Below are 12,087 nucleotides of genomic sequence, written 5' to 3'. Positions count from 1 at the left end.
TTTAAGGTAGATGAAATAGTAGAAGACACTAAGACAAAAAGGAGGCATGTTAATCATGGACACTGTCTTTGGATTGATGTGGCCGGTATTTGATTGATGGCCAGCACTTGATTATGTTTTAGCCTACAAAACTGACATTTTCATAGGAGAGGAAAGCAGTTTTTTTCACCCCTGGAGATATCTCTATACAATTTATTACATCAAAGCACTTCTTTGTGACCTTGATAAATTCAGACTTGAATGAACTGAACTGTCTTCCTGTTACCCTCATCATTGACCTTCAGAACCAATCATGTTGTTCCCAGCAGTTAGTGATTTATTAGCAATGCACTGTTCACAGTGCCTGGAGACATTAAGAGTAAGCAGCCTGTCTGAGATGGATGAACTTTGGTATCTATTTTTCTGCTTTTGTGAATAAAGGTACTTGAATATTCTCCATGGCTTAAGGAAATCAAAGGTAGCTTTTCATTTGGGGTGGAATCATCAGCTCTAACAGAGTATAACTGCTTTAGATCATGCTTTAGTATTTCCAAAGAGTTTTATCATGCTTTAGTATTTCCAAAGAGTTTTCCTAAGGGCTTCAACCAGTTACCTTCCCATTAGATACTCCTGATATTCTACATCATCCTCAAAACATTTTCATTTACTCTGATAATCTAGTGTATGTAAAATACTACTTAATTAATTTATATATATCTTATTGTGCTTTCAGAATAAGTTCACATATTATATACCATTTGTTTCCTCTGGTGTGGTACAGGACTCATGCTATTTCTATCTGCTTGCTTTTCTATTTTAAGTGTTTTTATTGGTGCATTATAGTTATACATAATCAATAGGGTTCATTTTGGCATAATCATGCATGCATTGAATATAATTGGCTCCATTTCAGTCCTTAGTACTTCCTCTTACCCTTGCCTCTTTCCTCCCGCTGTCCTGTTCTTCTTCTCTACTGATTTTCAATCCTATTTTAAAAATTAATTTATGGGGAATGCTTTCAGTTTTTCACCATTTAGAATGATATTAGCCATGGGCTTAGCATAAGTGGCCTTTACAATGTTAAGGAATGTTCCCACTATCCCTATTTTTTCTAGTGTTTTGAGCATGAAGGGGTGCTGTATTTTATCAAATGCTTTTTCTGCATCTATTGAAATAATCATGTGATTCTTGACTTTAAGTCTATTAATATGGTGAATTACGTTAATTGATTTCCTGATGTTGAACCAACCTTGCATACCTGGGATGAAGCCCACTTGATCATGGTGCACTATCTTTTTAATATGTTTTTGTATGCGATTTGCTAAAATTTTGTTGAGAATTTTTGCGTCGATGTTCATTAAGGATATTGGTCTGAAATTTTCTTTCCTTGATGAGTCTCTGTCTGGTTTAGGTATCAGTGTGATATTGGCTTCATAGAATGAGTTTGGGAGGGTTCCCTCCTCTTCTATTTTATGGAATACTTTGAGAAGTATTGGAATGAGCTCTTCTTTAAAGGTTTTGTAGAACTCGGCTGAGAACCCATCTGGTCCCGGACTTTTCCCATTCACTATAGCCTCGAAAAAAATAAAATACTTGGAAATCAATCTCACAAAAGAGGTGAAAGACCTCTACAATGAGAACTATACAACACTAAAGAAAGAAATTAAAGAACACCTTAGAAGATGGAAAGATCTTCCATGTTCTTGGATAGGAAGAATTAATATTGTCAAAATGGCCATACTACCTAAAGTGCTATACAAATTCAATGCAATTCCAATTAAAATCCCAATGACGTACCTTACAGAAATAGAGGAAGCAATCATGAAATTCATCTGGAAGAATAAGAAACTCAGAATAGCTAAAGCAATCCTTAGCAGGAAGAGTGAAACAGGGGGTATTGCAATACCAGATCTTCAACTCTACTACAAAGCAATAGTAACAAAAACGGCATGGTATTGGTACCAAAATAGACAGGTAGATCAATGGTACAGAATAGAGGACACGGACACAAACCCAAATAAATACAATTTTCTCATACTAGACAAAGGTGCCAAAAATATGCAATGGAGAAAAGATAGCCTCTTCAACAAATGGTGCTGGGAGAATTGGAAATCCATATGCAACAGAATGAAACTAAACCCATATCTCTCACCATGCACGAAACTAAACTCAAAATGGATTAAGGACCTCGGAATCAGACCAGAGACCCTGCAGATTATAGAAGAAAACGTAGGTCCAAACCTTCACCTTGTTGGTCTAGGATCAGACTTCCTTAACAGGACTCCCATAGCACAAGAAATAAAAGCTAGAATCAACCACTGGGATAGATTCAAACTAAAAAGCTTTCTCTCAGCAAAGGAAACTATCAGCAATGCGAAGAAAGAGCCTACAGAGTGGGAGAATATCTTTGCCAATCATACTTCAGATAGAGCGCTAATCTCCAGAATCTATAAAGAACTCAAAAAACTCTACACGAAGAATACAAATAACCCAATCAACAAATGGGCTAAGGAAATGAATAGACACTTCACAGAAGAAGATCTACAGGCAATCAACAAACATATGGAAAAATGTTCAACATCTCTAGTAATAAGAGAAATGCAAATCAAAACTACCCTAAGATTCCATCTCACCCCAATTAGAATGGCGATTATCAAGAATACGAGCAACAACAGGTGTTGGCGAGGATATGGGGAGAAAGGTACACTCTTACATTGCTGGTGGGGCTGCAAATTAGTGCAGCCACTCTGGAAAGCAGTGTGGAGATTCCTTAGAAAACTCGGAATGGACCCTCCATTTGACCCAGCTATCCCACTCCTTGGCCTATACCCAAAGGACTTAAAATCAGCATACTACAGAGACACAGCCACATCAATGTTCATAGCTGCTCAATTCACAATAGCCAGACTGTGGAACCAACCTAGATGCCCTTCAATTGATGAGTGGATAAAGAAACTGTGGTATATATATACAATGGAATATTACTCAGCCATAAAGAATGATAAAATTATGGCATTTGCAGGCAAATGGATGAAATTGGAGAATATCATGCTAAGTGAGATAAGCCAATCTCAAAAAGCCAATGGACGAATGATATCGCTAATAAGTGGAGGATGACACATAATGGGGGGGAGGGAAGGGTTATTGTTAGGGTTAGAGTTAGGGTTAGGGAGGGGGGCAAGTATGGAGGAAGGAAGTACTGTATAGAGGGTAAAGAGGGGTGGGAGGGGTGGGGGAAAGGGAAAAAATAACAGAATGAATCAAACAACATTACCCTATGTAAATTTATGATTACACAAATGGTATGCCTTTACTCCATGTACAAACAGAGAAACAACATGTATCCCATTTGTTTACAATTAAAAAAAAAACTAATTTATATTTTTAATGCATTTGGGATGGTGGCTTTTGGATTTGATATATATATATTTTTCTATTTAACGTTTAGTATTGAGACTCTTCTTCATGTGATGTATAATACTTGGTAGATGCCCACAAGTGGTGAATTTCAACAGGTTTAATTTTTCAATATTTTCCCTCCTGGTCTGTGCTTCTTTAGTTGTGATAGATAAGCCCCTGGTTGACTCAATAAAGGATGTACAGTCTTGCATCTTTTATTAAACAGTTCATCTGTTCATTGTAATGCCAGTTAAGCAATAAAGTAACTGTGTATTGATGAGCTGACTTCTGTCCAGACTCTTTCTTCTGAATAATAGAATGGTCATACCTTCCCCTGTGCTAATTTCCCATGCCTTAATGACAGCAACACCTGAGAAAGCTAAAACCACTTTTGGTACAATAATAAATTTTTAAACATTTTGAATTACAATCACAAAGGTACATTGTACCACAGATTAGTGGCTTTCCTGATGATATGAAATTTTCTGCAATATTTATACAAAGGACTCAGAATTTATGATGTGTTTGTGTATATACATATGTTTAAATACATACATATATAGTATAAGAAATATACCTAGCATGAATAATATATATACATATATATACATATATATATATATATATATATATATATAATGTTACTGTGTTGAATGAAAACTTTGTAGTGGAATTCTAAACATGTTGGTTTAAGATTTACTACATTTTGAGTAAAGAGTATATACTGAAATCTGCTTTTTATAACATGCAATAACAAGCTCAAATTTCATGGAACCATTCTTAGAATTCACCCTAAATGGTTACATTTTAAATTCTTTTTTTATTTGTTCTATTGTACATGACTGTAGGATGCATTTATACATTTTGACAAATCATACATAAATGGAGTGTAATTTCACATTTTCCTGATTGTAAATACTCTATGATCGCATCACTCATACAGTCACATATGGACATGAAGTAATAATGTCTGTCTAACTGGTTACATTTTTAATGGTACATTGACTGTAATTTTTTAATTTAGCAGATGTATACATATCCATCTATTCACATCCACCTGATATTTAGAGAGAAAGGTGACCATAGGTGTGTAAAGATGTTTGCTCCTAGAAGAGAGGACGGAGTCCAGTGGAGCAGGAAGGAGTGTCCCTGCATGAAAGTACTTGTGATGGAGATGAGCAGAAGGAGGTGGAGGGAAGAGGACAATGCAGCCTGGGTGGTTTGGATGAGGGATCCACCAACACAAGTTGGGAAAATTCAGGAGTTCCCCAGCTTAGGACCTTCTTTTCTCCACCAGTTGTGTCACCCAACTTACTTGAGATCATGGGTAAAAGGGGCACACAGACATCCCTAACTCATAAGTTTTTTATTTTATTTTTAAGTTCTAAATAACTTTTATTACAGTATTTTAATTCTTCTATGTTATTGTTGTTACCATCTTAGTTTGTCTAATTTATAAATTAAAATTTATCATAGGTATATGTCTAGGAAACAATATATATGTATATATATTATAGATATGATGTATATATTATATTTTATATATTATAATGTATATTGTATATTATATAATATATGCAATATATTATAATGTATATATTATATTCTATATAATTATATATAGTATATATAAGATATGTATAATATATACATGCGATATTATTTTCAGAGGTATCTGCAGTGTCATTGTTCATTGGGGGTCTCGGAATGCATGTACTGTGGATGACAGGGGACTAGTATGTCTGTCATGTGAGTGAAAAAGATGAACCCTAGTGAAAACTTTTTGTGATAATTTGTTGGCATAAAATTAAGAATGTGTAGAAGTCAACATAGTTACAAAACACTTTTGGATACTTGTATCCTTTTTCCCAGCCCTCCTGACACCACCCTGTTTTGAAACAGGCCACTCCATGGTCTCCAGGTGTCATTTGCTCTTATTTGGTGGTGGTCTAGGACAGAGGCCTGTGACAGCAGATTGACTCCCAAGCTTTGCCTTTCCCCTCCCCTGACACAGACCTTCACAGGGGAGGCAGGATGTCCACTGCTGGCCCAAGGGTAGGCAGCACCCGCCCCTCTGGAGCACCATCTCCTCCCAGTGGTGCTGACCCAGTAGGAGGTACCATCCCCCTTCCTGTGTTTGGAATTCCCCAGGAAAATGGCATCTTTTGTGAGGACTGCTGGAACCCTTGGCAGTATGCTTGCAACAGCATGCTCTGAAGGGCTGTCAGGGTAGGTTAAATGTCTTCTGTGAAAGGATGCAGCACAGTGGGAGGAATCAGCCCCACATATGCATGACCTTTGTCATCCCCAGCACACTTGCCTGTTGTTGATGGAACCGAGATGGTGTTAAGAGATCCTAGTTGAGTCCATGTTAGATGATAACAGTTGGGTGGTTTGCTTGGGTTTACTAGAAAACTTTGAGATATCATTGCTACCTATAAAATTGACTAAGACAAAATATTTACATACTCTGTTAAGTATCACCAAGTGTTTCCCAGGAAAACCGTTTTCATACAAGGTCACATGAATATCCCCCCAGCTTAGTTCATTATTTGCAGAGTTCACAAAATTAGATCATCCTCAATGCTTCATCTTAACAGGGTCAACCTAGTGAAGAAAGTCATTATCAGGTCGTCTTGTCATAAATTCAAAACAACATATTTTGTAAATTGTTAGCTCATGTGGAAAGAGTTGACATATTATAAATCAAGTGTATAAATATATGGAAGTATTAACACCCTTAAATATAAAAAAAGTTTTTAATTGAACACTAACATGGAATGCCAGCTCAACCTATTAACCAATGGTTGAAATCTAACCCAATCACTCACTGATCATATGGATGCATCTGCATAGTAGAGCATTTGGTGTTTTCTAAATGAATTCCCCCTCAATTAAATACAAAGGACCATGATTTCTTCTCACATTTCCTAAAGTGAAGTATAGTGTATATTGAAGCTTTGTGGTGCATTTGGAAATGGTGTTTACGAAACTCTGAGCAGGAATTAACACTCCTGTCTATTGGCAGTCATCAGTGATCATAAATACATTGGAATCTTGAAAGGGGAATGACTTAAAGAAAAAAAACCTAAAACTAAAGCTGAATTGCAGAAATATCTGCAGAGTAGAAAGAAGGGCACAGGGGGAGGGAAGAGGGGAGGGAAGGGGAAATACTGGAGACTGAATTAGAGCACATTGTGTCACAGAGATCCACCTCATGCTTTGAATAGAGCCCTTGCTGCTCTGCCCCTAAAGCTTATTTTAAAAATGGATGTGTTTTCTTTTCTTTTCCTCTTCTCCTGTTTTCCCTTCCTAGTCTGAGGTATCAGTTCTTGAGCATACACACCCACCACTGGAACTAAGTAATTTAGGTTTCAGTGATGGCACCGGAAGATATAAGGAATGGCTCTCTCCAAAATTAACATGCGAATCCCTGCCCCAGCACCTGGAGTCAATGTCTTCTTTAAAAGCTCTTTCTTCTCCCTAATGGGCAGAATCACAGCCTGTGGGACAGGAGTACCCTGCACTGCTCCTTAGCTGGCAAAGCAATAAACCTCTCCCTTTGTTCTCAAACGTGTGTCCTCATTTTTAAATTGGCATTGGGGGCAAGAACCTAGTGGTAACAATACACTCTATGCTTTCATAGTTACATAAAAATGAATCCCAATGTTATGTATAGCTGTAAAGAAGCAATTGAAAATATATAGGGAAGAAGACTTAGAGTAAGCAAACATCCATTAAGGAGCAAGGAGAAAGCCTCTGAGTGTCTGTGCTTTCACAGGGCCTCTGTCTGAGTATTCACCCTACCAAGACCCAGGCGCTCAAGGCTTGATGGCTGGCTTGCAGTGGTATTGGAGGTGGAGGACCTTTCAGAGGTGGAAGGTGGGTGGGTCAAGGGGGGCATGTCTTTGAAGAAGACAGTGGAAACCCATTGTCTCTCTCTCTTTATTTTCCATTGTCCTGTGTTATTTAGCCTTTTGTTGCTGTGGACAAAATACCTGACATGAACAACTTAGAGGAAAGATTTATCTTGGCTGATGGTTTCAGAGGACTCAGTCCATGCTGGGAGGCTCCAAGGCACAAGCATCATGTCTGAAGAGTGTACAGAGGAAAGCTATCAGCATGGGGAAACTGGGGAACTGACAGAAAGTGAGTAAGGGCTGTGGATGGGGTCAAGCTTCCCAGCGAATATCCACAGTAGACTGCTACCTCCTACTGGGTCTCACCTCCCAGGATTCCATATTGTATCGATGAATTAATTCATCAACTGGTTCATGCACTGATGAGGTCAGAGCCCTCAGGAGCCAGTTATGGCCTGAAAGTGCCAATGTGAAACTTGCTACATTGGGAACCACAATTTCAGTGACCTTGGGGAGACATTCCAGAGAGAAGCCATAATGCAATGCCTCTTTTCCACACACTCATTCAATGATGTACAGAGCTGTAACTGGCACAAAGCAACAAGCTACCTAACAATGAAACAAAACCTCCAAGAGTGAGTCAAAATAAATGATTCCTCATTTCACATGGTTTATCTCATGAATCTGTTATAGAAAAAGTAGAAAGATGATGAACACAGTATCATAAATATTTATCAATGTGATATTTATACCCACTTATGTAGGATGTACGTCCACAACTTAAATGGAACTATTATTCCTGGAAAGCATTAATTAAATAGTGATACCTTTGACTTTGTTGTAAACATACCCCTGGAATTCATGAGGGAAATACCACGTTATATCAACAAAATCTGTGAGAAGAAACTGAGTAGAAATAATGGAGAGAACTAAATGGTACAAACATGGCCTCAGGGGTAAGTAATCACTCATGAGAATCCCTCACTCCTACAGAGTTGGTGTATAAGGATGTGCACTCTTGGGATCAGACTGTTAGTAAAATATCTGATCTAATGAGGAGCTTTGGACATTGAGCCTCCAAGGGTACAGAGAGCATAGGAGTGAGCTTGTGACCACTCAATCAACAACTCTATCCCCGCAAAGGAGCAACCCTGAGCCTGCTCCCAGAGAAGATCCTGCCTGGCCAGGATTCCACTGACTCATTCACTCTGCCTGCACTTCCTGAGGACACATCTTTCATCCTCAGTATCCAGGTGGGAAGCATATCCATTCTTCTGGAAGCCACCAAAGTCCCTTCATGAATATTTTGTAAATATGATTCGTGTATCTAATTTTTTTTTTCATTTTCTGATATTCTACACTCTCTCCGTGCCCAGTGAATATTGGCCTCATTCAGGGTCCCTTCATTTTTTTTCTCCCTGACCATCATTCCCAGAGGGAGTCAGCACATTAAAGACTTCCCTGATATTTGCATTCATCATGCTAGGGATGGTCCCTCCCGTTGCTCTTTCTTCAACTGCCCTGACCCACTGATGATTTCTGAGGGTTGACTAGCATCACTGGTGATAATTCATGACATTCCGTAAAGAACCCAACAGGAGATGTCAGTGTGAGAGTTGAATAAGTGGAGCACTCTCCTGGGTACTTTGTTCTATTGTGATTTTTCTCATTATGAAATACCTTCACAGTTTTTTCCAGGTTCATTAAAACATAACTGAATAAGCTTTGCATGTATCAAGGCATACAAAATGATGGATATATATATGTGTGTGTGTGTGTGTGTGTGTGTGTGTGTGTGTTTATTTCTATGCATACCTTGCAAAATAGCGACCACAATAAAGATAACACATCACCACATATTTCCTCTTGTATAAATAACATTCAAGCTTCTCATGGAGTTAATGATTTTCCCCTTCATAAGCATGAGTGAGTCTGGATCATGCTCGGAGTGTGTGAGACCAATGATACACCAGATGGTAAATGCCATCCTAGCATACTCTGTCTCTCCTGAGGACAGCACCACTTCTTTGAAGGGACCCTCATAGTTGGACCCTGATTAATATAGAAGTGGTTTTTTCTTCCACATTAACTTTTCTGAATATCAGGAAATTATTTATATTTTCATCTTTTTCTTATATAAGTATTTAATCTTTTCTCTCATTTAGTAATTTTTTGAAAAAAATGATATATTGCCTATTAAATTAAGAGAAGAGCTCCCTTCGGATGAGACAGAGACTCTTTTTTATTTCTTTAAGAATAATCAACCAACTGTTCAAGTAGAATATTAAACTATCTGGGATCCAGCTGGAGTAGTACCTTCTTGAATAGTCAGTTTACAAGTTAAAAGATATATTAAGCATATGTGATATCAAATTTATAATACTTCCTTGTTAAAGTCCTGTATTTCATTAATAGGTTTTTCATGAAAAGCTCCCCAGCATTCCTTAGCATTAACTGCTAAAGGTGATAACTTATGATCATGTGGAGTTTTATGAGTATCAATGGTGGAGGTGCCATTTTCTAATCTTTAGTCAGGTACACATGGATGGATGCCATTGAACTATTATCACTAATTTCATGGATAGTAAGGAACATACATTTAAGACAAAGCAAAAACTGGAGGGTTTGTCAGGAAGAAAATATTAAAGTTGCATGGGAAAATTGAGTCATCAGTGGTCATTTGAGAATACATATTCTGAACTATTCAGAGGCATTAAAAGAATTTGGTTGAGAATCAGTGCAGCAGTCAGAATATCTGAGCTCAATCCCAGTCTGGGCCCAGCAATCACTGTGGATCTCACATCTATGATACAACCTCACCTTACCTAGGTGTCCTCTTGTATAATTGACGTTCATAGTAAGAACTAACACATCCACAATTTGACAAGATTGATTCTGAAGCAAGCCAAAGTTAGGGAAGGTTTCCTTTAGAATATAGATGTCAAAGTTTCATTCTTGTCTTTGTAAATGTCTTTAAATAATTCTGATTGAAATGTATGCCTTAGAGTTTGTTTCATTCTCAGCACTTCCAACAATACATGAAAGAGAGTTGTAGACCAAAAAAAAAATTCAATAAAGGTAGCAGAAGGAAAAGGAGGGATGAGTGAAAATAGATGCGGGGAGAATGGAGGAGAGGAAAACACCTGGATATTGACTAGTACTCACAGATCCAGAATAACGTGTTTTGTTTCTGGTGAATTGTCAAAATTCAGCATAAATTAAAGCCCCTTAAAGGGCTTGTTGAAACATGGACTGCCTTGTTCTCATCCCCAGTTTAAGACTTTGCCTCTCTAGATTTCATTCAAAATGTGTGAGTCAAAGAATTTCCCCAGATAATTTGTGCCCTGATGATTCCCCTGTAATCTAGAAGGAGATATCTTATAGGGAGACTTCTATAAGGATTCCTGATGCTAGTGTTATGCTGTGTGTTTCTTTATTCTGAGCACCAACAAATTGCTACTGTTTTCATGTGTATTTTTAAGACCTTATGCTTTCATTTTCTCCCATTTATTTATTTTAATTTCTTTCAATCTTATTCCACTTACCACCTTAGAAAGGCAGATTCCCTAAAGATGTGACAGGCTTCACAAACTTACTTATATATTTATTTCTGCTTGAATGTGTGAAATATTTCTGAAATAAAATAACCATCACTATTTATGTTATTCTTAGAAATTGGCAGGTGTGAACAACTTTAAACCTCAATAAAAACAGGGTTAATAAGTACAGAGGGATGAAAATGAGGGAAAGGATGAAAGGAGAGATAAGCAGAGGGAAAAATTTCAATAATCATTTGGGCTCACAAATAGAAGAGAATGTATCTTGAACAGTAGTTTTCAACCATTTGCAAAAATGAGTGAATGTGTTGGTTCATGAATTGTTGATCCTCCTTGCTAAGAGCATCCCTGTGGTAGGTCTGCTGTGGGGTGGATATATCAGTATTTCTAACTAGTAGCCAGGTCATTCTGCTATGGTTGTGGACCCAGGAATCACAGCTTTTCTTGTCATGTCTCCCATCTTTGGCTTTAGAGTCATCTTTTCCATGGAACCAAGAAACCAAACAGCTGTTTCAGAATTCCTTCTCCTGGAACTGACAGATGATCCAGCACTGCAGCCCATCCTCCTCAGCCTCTTCCTGTCCATGTACCTGGTCACAGTGCTTGGAAATCTGCTTATCATTCTGACTGTGAATTCTGACTCCCACCTCCACACCCCAAGTACTTCTTCCTCTCCAACCTGTCTTTTACTGGTATCTGCTTGAGCACAAGCACCATCCCAAGGATGCTGGTGAACATCCAGTCACAGAGTTGGAGCATCTCCTACACAGGCTGCCTCTCCCAGGTCTTCTTTGTCCTGGCTTTTCTTGTCTCAGAAAACTGTCTCCTCACAGCAATGGCCTATGACCGCTATGTGGCCATTTGTCAACCACTGATGTACACCATCATCATGAATCCTTCCTTTTGTGTGATGCTGGCTCTGATCTCTCTGTTCATAAGCATTGTGGATGCCCTTCTCCACACTCTGATGGTGCTACAACTGTCCTTCTGCACAGACCTGCAGATTCCCCACTTCTTCTGTGAACTTGCTCAGGTCATCAAACCTTCATGTTCTGATGCCATCATCAATAACATTTTGGTGTATTTTTTCACTATCTTATTGGGTGGTAGTGCTGTCTTTGGGATCATTGCTTCATATGCTCAAATTTTCTCTTCCCTTTTGAGAATGCCATCACCTGGCAGAAAATATAAAGCCTTTTCCACCTATGGGTCTCATCTCTTAGTTGTTTCTTCATTTTATGGGACAGGTTTTGGACTCAGTTTTCCTGAGTCATCCAGGAAAACTGCTGTGG

The sequence above is a fragment of the Sciurus vulgaris genome (genome assembly GCF_902686455.1).
Source record: "Sciurus vulgaris genome assembly, chromosome: 16".
NCBI classification, from domain to species: domain Eukaryota; kingdom Metazoa; phylum Chordata; class Mammalia; order Rodentia; family Sciuridae; genus Sciurus; species Sciurus vulgaris.
This window is presented reverse-complemented; position numbering follows the sequence as displayed.